The sequence below is a fragment of the Symphodus melops genome, assembly GCF_947650265.1.
Source record: "Symphodus melops genome assembly, chromosome: 15".
NCBI lineage: Eukaryota > Metazoa > Chordata > Actinopteri > Labriformes > Labridae > Symphodus > Symphodus melops.
Window position 1 is genome coordinate 20,666,520 of NC_136705.1, and position 8,200 is coordinate 20,674,719.

The following is an 8,200-nucleotide window of genomic DNA, read 5'->3' on the forward strand; positions in this document are numbered from 1 at the left end:
CTCATCGTTGTATACGTTCTCACCAGTATTATACAGCCTATGATAAATAGATAAATTACTCTACTGACATGTGAGTGGTTTTCTTGAGGTCTGCAAGGATTTAGCCAATTAGAAATGTGAATCTACCCAGAAGTCCCTCCCACCTAGGGACTTTTACTTAACCCCGGTTCCTGCAGTGAAAATAAACTAAGATCCTCTGAAGACTTTAGTTCCTTGTAAAACTTATTCCAGTGAAAAGGCAGCTTTAGTCTCAGCGGCTTCTTATAGGGACTTAATGGTTCCTTATCACGTTTAGAGCTGCAAGGCTCCACCCAAAAGCCCCTCTTTTCTAAGAAAGTACACTCTGGAAGAAACCTTTGGGAACGTTCCTGCAGTGGAAACACAGCTATAGTTTCAAGGAACTTCAAGCTTCCTTCGTTTGCAATGTACTGTTCTCAGAGCAGTGACCTTTTGAGGTGTAAAAAAAGAATCCCTGGAACTTCTTTTAGACTCTGTTCCCTGTGGTTGAAACAACTCTTCAGAAAAGTCCACCGTCCCTGTTGTAACAGTTGCTTTGGACGCTGAGTCAGCCTTCCAGCAGCCCTTATTGCTTGCGTTTATATATTGTGACAGCTGTTCAGTTATTTTATTTAATGTGCTGATGATTATTCACATGATCTGCTTCCGTAGCAACAGATTACACATTACAAAAGTGTCACTTCTCCTTTTCCCAAAGCAACAGCTCATCCGTTGAACTTGGACGTCGTCACAAGACTGTGAAGAATTACACTTGTTTGTTTTGTCTTCACCCTCCACAGTCCCTGACTAATATTTGTTTTTTGTTTTTTTTGTTGTTGTGTTTTTTTTTCACATCATAAGGTTTTGTAGACTCTCACACTCGCGTTGCTATCAATCACATTTTTTAATTTAATGTATGAATATTTGATTTATGTTGCTCAGGCAGAAGATATAAATCTATTTTGCGGAGAGAGAAAGAGGAGGGGGGATAACAGCGCTGATGTTCCCTTATTGATTGGCTGGCTTAATAGTGTTTGTTCTTTATAGCTGATCTCAGGAAATAAAGCAAATAAATAGTTGAGAATGAGTCCAGTCGCTGCTTCGCTCAAAGAGATGGAGTGAGGGGGAAGACCAGGATTAGAAAGGAAAAGAAAGATGCAGCGAGAAATCTAAAGAAGAAATACCGCTTATTGTTCACATTTGAGATGACACAGAACATGAATTCAGTTCATCTAAAAAGAAAGATTTAATTTTCTAGAATGAGCTTTTTTCTCTTTTGTATCCTGTGTGCGCGAATTTAAAACCAGGTCATGAGTCACATGATGTTTTCATCACTTTTCAAGGAAGCTGCTGGCTTTGTCATTCTAAAATACAATTAGCTTCCAGGTACCACTGTCCTTTGTGTGTTCAAAATCCTGACCTTTATCGACATCTAACCAAGTGACAGAACATGATGTTTTTTTTTTTTTGTAAACCCAGAAGCCACTTGGTTAGACGTCAGTCTGGAGTCACATGCTCTCGGATAATGCGGACTGTCAGGCCATTATTTGCTCTAAGACTGTTTTACAATTCTCAGAGGATTTGTCAAATTGATTTGAAAACCAAACAGTGGTTATTGCCCAGCACCAGGCTCCTTGGAGTGATGAATGGAATTTGTCTTGACATGTCAAGTTAAGTTAAGGGAAAGGAGAGAAAAAAACTTAAAGAGAAGTACTTGCACATGTTATATAAATGCATAAAAGTCATAACTGAGTCTGGATTAGAACTCACATCTCAGAGCTTTTCATAGAGACCAATTAGGGTATTTAGATATCTCTTGAATCTAAATTATCCACCTGCTTTCTGTTACCCAACCTGTGAAAGAAGAAAACTAAAAACATCTTATATTATTGATTTTTTGCTTTCTCCAACTTTCCATACCAAGAGGAGGAGAGCAGAGCATAAATCCGGCCCATTAGCCCCCTGGTCTCCTGATGACAGTTCCCGCCCCATGGCTGATTTAAACCAAACTTCCTGTTTTGGAGATGAAGAAGCCTGTCAAGCAGCGGCAGCCACATCAACTCCCTGTCTCCCTCCCTGTGAGATGCAATGGCATTAATCGCAAATCGATTCTGAATGAGGTACGAGGAAAACAAGTCAGAAACGAACGGATGCTACTTTCTCCGGCAGGCAAAGATGCTGGGAGGATGTCTGCTTTGAGAGAGCCACAAGGTATTTTAAAAGTGTGAAAACATTTCCCCTGACATTTCCGTCTTCTCCTGCTGGCTCTGTGTCAGCAATTGCTGGCAAGACAGATTGCCACGACCAAGTTTGAAATGTGACAGCCCCAAAACAAAACAAAAATGCTGGTGTTATATTAAAACTGCTGCTAACAAGACTACAATTCTAAAATTGATACAACCATAAAATAATTGACTGAGCCATCATGACATCCTCCATCAGTTTGTAGATTGCCTTTTTCAACCTCAAGTCAGACTTTTTGTCCACCGCCATGTTGGTTTCCTTGAGCCAGAAGTGACCTTTTTTGGGCGAGATGGTGAAGCTGAAGAGGAGTGAGTGGTGAACAAGTGATACATTCTACACCCATGGCTAATCATAGACTGGTAAATGAGCTAATAGAAGTATTTTCTTAATGTTTCAATGTCTGTTTGTGGTTGAAGCGAAGCTCGATATTTGTTTATTTTTTTAAACTAAAGAAGCTGAGAAATGCCTTTGTAAGTAGCTGACTGGTAGGTAACCTTTAAAACACTGTCATATCGGCACAATTAACAATCAACAACAATCCTGACTTTGACACACTGGTTACTGAAAAATAATCAAGGATTGACAAAAACACAAAAACAGCTAATTTTCTCAATATTTTAAATGTAGAAGTGGAAACTAACTAGTGCTAACATAACAGTAAAATTATACTAGATTCCGTATGATATAACTGTTTTTGTGAAACAACAAACATGGCCAAGGTACAGCTTAGTCGCAAAGCTAAGACAACCATGTCAAAACTCAAACCAACTAGATCTCTAAATACTTTGATTTTAATATAACTTTAAGCCTTGATATAAATAATTGTGTCAGTTCTAAAAAAAAAATACATCCTCTCCCTTGGGCATTTTCATTAAAAGAGAAACTAGATTAAGAGACAATATACTGTATATGTTGTTTGTTTGTATTTTAAATCAGGTTTTAAACATGTTTAGATGCTGGGGCTTTAAGGGGATTGACTCACTTTTGGAGCCAGCTTTTGGCCACTCAGGGAACTGCAGTTTTATGCACTTTTTGCAAAAAAAAAAAAAAAGAAAAAAGAAATGTTTCTCAGCCATCAGGATTACCAATTGGAAAAAAAAGATAGCAAACAGAAGTGGCTACAGTGGCAGTCATCAAACAAAGTGACCTGCAGATTTCACATTGTGTTTCCTAAAAGATTGTCGAAAGTGATAAAACAGATTACCAGCCAAATTCTCCCAGTTTACTGGCTTCTCCAAATGACTTCATGATGGGAGTAATGGACACTTTTTCATCTCATCATGCCCAAAATAGTGTCTTGATCTCTGCCTGGGGGGAAATCACTACATCAGCTCCTTAATTTACCCATGTCATTCTGAGTAACTCTGACTTGTTACATTACATGGTGGACATCTAAGCCTTCAGAAAATCTCTCATCCTGTGAAGCTGTCATATGGCAACCATAAGTACTTACAACAAATGCCTGTTAAGATCTGTTTCTACCTATAAGGTCAGCTTGATATGAGAGTTTTCTTGTTTGTTGAATTAAATTTAGTGTTTGTTGGTACAATTGCGAGATACTTGGCAAGTGATTTGTGATATAAAAAAAACAATGCTGCCAACCTCAGTGAGGCGCTTTCCTTCCTCTTGTGTCTCTGCAGCTGTCGCCTCAGTGGGATAATCAGCAGTTCTATTGCAAGGTAATTCCTGTTCAGGAGTGCATGTGGTCGACACTGCGGAAATTCATTTTTTGGTTTAATTTCAGGCCTATTGATCGTGGAGCGCTTTACGGCTGCATGACATCCATAATCACAACAATGGTGTGACAGCGCAGATAAATAATGTGGCAAAGGCACGGCGAGAAGGAGGGATGTAGGGATGAAAGGGACGCAGAATTGAAAAAAAAAAAAAGAGGATGAGCCAGGTTCCATCTCTTACTGCACTCTGTATTAATTACTAAACCCCACCCTATTTCACCCTCCCAACCCCGACCCCCGTCACCTGATTGATCTTCCCTCAGAGACCATAAATTAGTTTTCTTCCAAAAGTTATCTAAAATCTGTTTGTTTAAGCATCCATTAAAGGATAGGAGCCAGTGCACTACGGTAATTACCACGGCTACTGTAATATCTATAATTATTGTGATTAGTGGAGCAGAATTAAGTCACTGCTATAGAAACGACGAGGGGCCAAAGCCACAACATGATTATGAGGTTTTGCATATACTAATGCTGTAGTGGAGTGTAAGCCAACACGCTGATTCATGCAACATGAGATGCATATTGAAAAGCAGAACACCAAACAGTGAGATTATAAACTTGGGAGCATTTAATGCAATTTGTCCTCGTTGATAAAGTTATACAGAAATATACAACACATCACTGTTTAAAAAGTAGGTGCTTTGATATTATTTTACACTTTCAATAAGATATTTGTGGAAGTATCTACATACATTCCCTGCAGTTTGTTGAATCATTTTCTCATCTGTAAGCATAAACGTCTTTTTCAGAGACAGCTGGGGCCAGTGTGGTCAGAGTTTCTGTGGGCAGAGACCAGAGAGCTGGTTTAGACCAGCTGCAGAAGCTTCTGGAGGTCCTCTGCCTCACCTACATGTGTGCACATCTGTGTATTTATTCACCACAACTTTGCACAACCTGCTTCTATTTCACACCTGTAAAGCTACAGAGTAAATGTATCGTACAATGAGATGTGATGCATTGAAGTCCAAAATGTGACCTTTTGTGGCGTACATGCAGTTAAATGATAATGTTATAGGCGTAAACAGAGTTACTGGTGATGCAGCAGTGCATAAAGCGTGCCCTCCCTTGTTGTTGGAGTCTGAGGGGGCTGACAGCTCCCGCTCATAAAATGTCTCAAGTCAGAAAGGCGATAAGAATGCAGGGTTAATGCAGCTTGGCACACAGTTTTATTTGTGCAGAGGTGGAGAAGTCACACTCTGGAGAGCCAGAGAGCAGAGAGGATACTGTAGCAGAACAGGAAGCAGTGTGGATAGAGAGGATGCTAAGCTATAGGACATAGAAAGATAAAGGCAAGAGGAAAGTAGCTATTTTATTAGAACCATATAAGAACTGTCATGTTTGACTAAATCAAGAGAGCTCATTGAAATTATGACATACGTTTGTATTTTTTCAGCATTTTTGTTTTTTGCTTTTATTGGTTTGGACAGCTGAAGAGAACAGGCAATGTAGGGATCAGAGATTGGGGAAGACCTTTTACTTTAATTATTTGCTAGTACTGAAAAAAATGCATTTTTACTGAAGCACTACAAAAAAGTTTCTTTGGAGTTTAAGTCTTGTGTTTGATTTGATGCAAACAGATCGAAAACAGTTGAATACATGAGACAAACTTGGGATATTGTATAAGTTTACAAACAGCAAAAACAGCCTCTTTTATTTAAGTAGTATTGCTTGTTTTTCGGCAGCTTTCAGGTTAAATTTGACTTCGTTGTTTTAGAAAGTCTTCCATACATAAACAACACTGCACTCCCCAAACTCCTGAAGCAACAATGTTTTTTATCAGGTTTGTGACTGCTAGTCCTGGAAATGACAGAATTCCTGGAAAGGCTACTGATCAAGTACATCAACACCTCAAAAGGTTCTTTGACTCAGAGGACAATGATGAAGATAACTTTGCTTCTTCTGCATTGATTTGGCATTGATGAATGTGTCTGTAGTTCAAGCCCTGAAATAAAAAAATGTCTAACCCTGCAAAATGATTCACAAGCCTTCTTAAGTGGCACATACCAATGTTGAACTGAACCCCACATGAAGGTGCAGGCTAGTTACAGAATCACTTTTTTACATGCAGCATAAGAATATGCAAAGTTAGCGTGATTAATTGTATTCATAAGTCATGTTGCATCTACTTACTTCTTTTTTTTTTATCCTGGGCTGCAGAAATGTTCTGCTGCTACACATGCATTTGTGATGGGACATGAGTTGGTAGCAAAACATTTTCTTGTGTCTGTTAGGGATGAGCGACACCGAGAGCAACTTTGAGTGATCCACACCACTGATCAGCCACAGCTATTTGTATGTGAGTCAACACACGCTTTGCTGTCTCTTTTGGGGAGGGCCAGTGACCCCATTATGGACAGCACCTGTAAAGAGAGGCAGCCTTTTCTTATCTGCATGCCCTTGGAGTACGCGCCCATTGATATGCCACCTTGACTCTATCTTCATGCCAAGATGCTTCCAATTATGCGAGCCGCTGGAGTGAGGCGGAGCGTAGGTTTCTGTACGATGAAAACGGGTCCATGGGTAATGTGATCCTGCTGCTTTTCCCCCCACAGGGATGGTTTCTGCTCATGGAGGGAGGATTAAAGAACAGCTATTTCACCACTCAACACTTCCAGGTTCACCACTTTCTCCCAGATCTCATGACCCCAAACATAAGGTAGACGGATCTATTTAGTACATGGCTCATTGCTAGGCACCTGAACTCAGCGTCTACCTGCATCTATTATACCCAACCATTCAATACATCATATATGGGGATTTTTGCTGTGACATCAGTTCCTGTGTCATTAATCTTTACTTGAATGCTGCTTTTAAGGCAGCGGATGTTGTCAGATAGCCGGGCAGAGGTGATGGTAGAGTCAGGGCAGCCCTGTGAGCGACAGCAGGCTGTCACTCAGCTGAAGTGACGAGCTCGATGTTGGGCAAAATGAGAGATGGATGAAGAGGAGGTATAGTGGCTGACTCTTTATAGCCTGTGGAAGCTTCTTCACCATACCAGGATGTTTGTGTCATAATGCTGCTCTTTTTTTCTTGTCAGGCATCCTAAAATCCCTCTCCCCTTTCTTCTGTAGTTTGAATTTGTACTTTTTAGGTCCGAACTGTGGATCTATTCAAGAAAAGACAACAGACCCACAGTTACCTTATATGGATCTTATGTAAAATAAATCACTTTATCAGAAATTCGTTTCACTTTTAATCCGAAGTAAATACTGTTTAGTAAATTTCAGGTTGGAAAACTTGGTCGCCACTGTCAAAGGTTGGCTTTCAGCCATTAACCAGCAAACATTATGTTTAGATAGTGTTATATGATTTATTAAAGGTAAATTTCTAGCTTACATACAGTTTACTAGCTAATGATTTAATGCACATTTTAATAGTTTTATATTTTGGCTGACTAATTTGATCTTAAATTCTTAATCTTTTAGAGGAAATGCTCTTTGGTTCCCCATACTTCCAGAAGAGGGCAGCACTTCTTTATCAAATGGTGTCATAGCCTCTGCTACATAGGTTCCCTGCATTTAACGCTCTGCTGTGTAATTCATTGAGATCTATGCAGACAGGGGGTCACCATCTTGCCTTTTTATACCATAAATAACAATCCTGGAAATGCTGCTCATTCCCAGCATGCTTCTGTTCTTTTAAATCTTATCTTCTCACTTCACTTTTATGAAAGGAAGCTTTTAGGAGTAAAACATAGCTTGTCATGCACACTGATTTATGAGAAGTAAAAAAACACAATTCACAAAACTTCACTTACTTCCACTTGTATTGCATGTCTCCTCTCTCTCTCTCTCTCTCTCTCTCTCTCTCTCTCTCTCTCTCTCTCTCTCTCTCTCTCTCTCTCTCTCTCTGTCTCTCTGTCTCTCTGTCTCTCTCTCTTGACTTGCCCCACTCGTTCGTTTCTCCCCCCCTCTCCCTCTTTGCCTCTGCTCCACCCTATAATCACGCCGGTTCATGGCTCTCATTTGGAGTGGTATATATAGCAGTAATTGTCAGGGTGCAGTACGGAGACTGGGCAGAGCATGTGTAGTCTCTCACAGGGCTGTTTTGCAATAAATCTCATCGTGCAGGGGGGGGGGGCTTGGTATGGGTACGTGCACAAGCTCTTGCACACACATAAGACACATTCAGCTATACGAAATAGTCAAACAAGCACATAAAGAAGCAGATAAAAATGTACAAGTGCCTAAGAAATGGCATTGTGCTAATTTGCAGGCAGT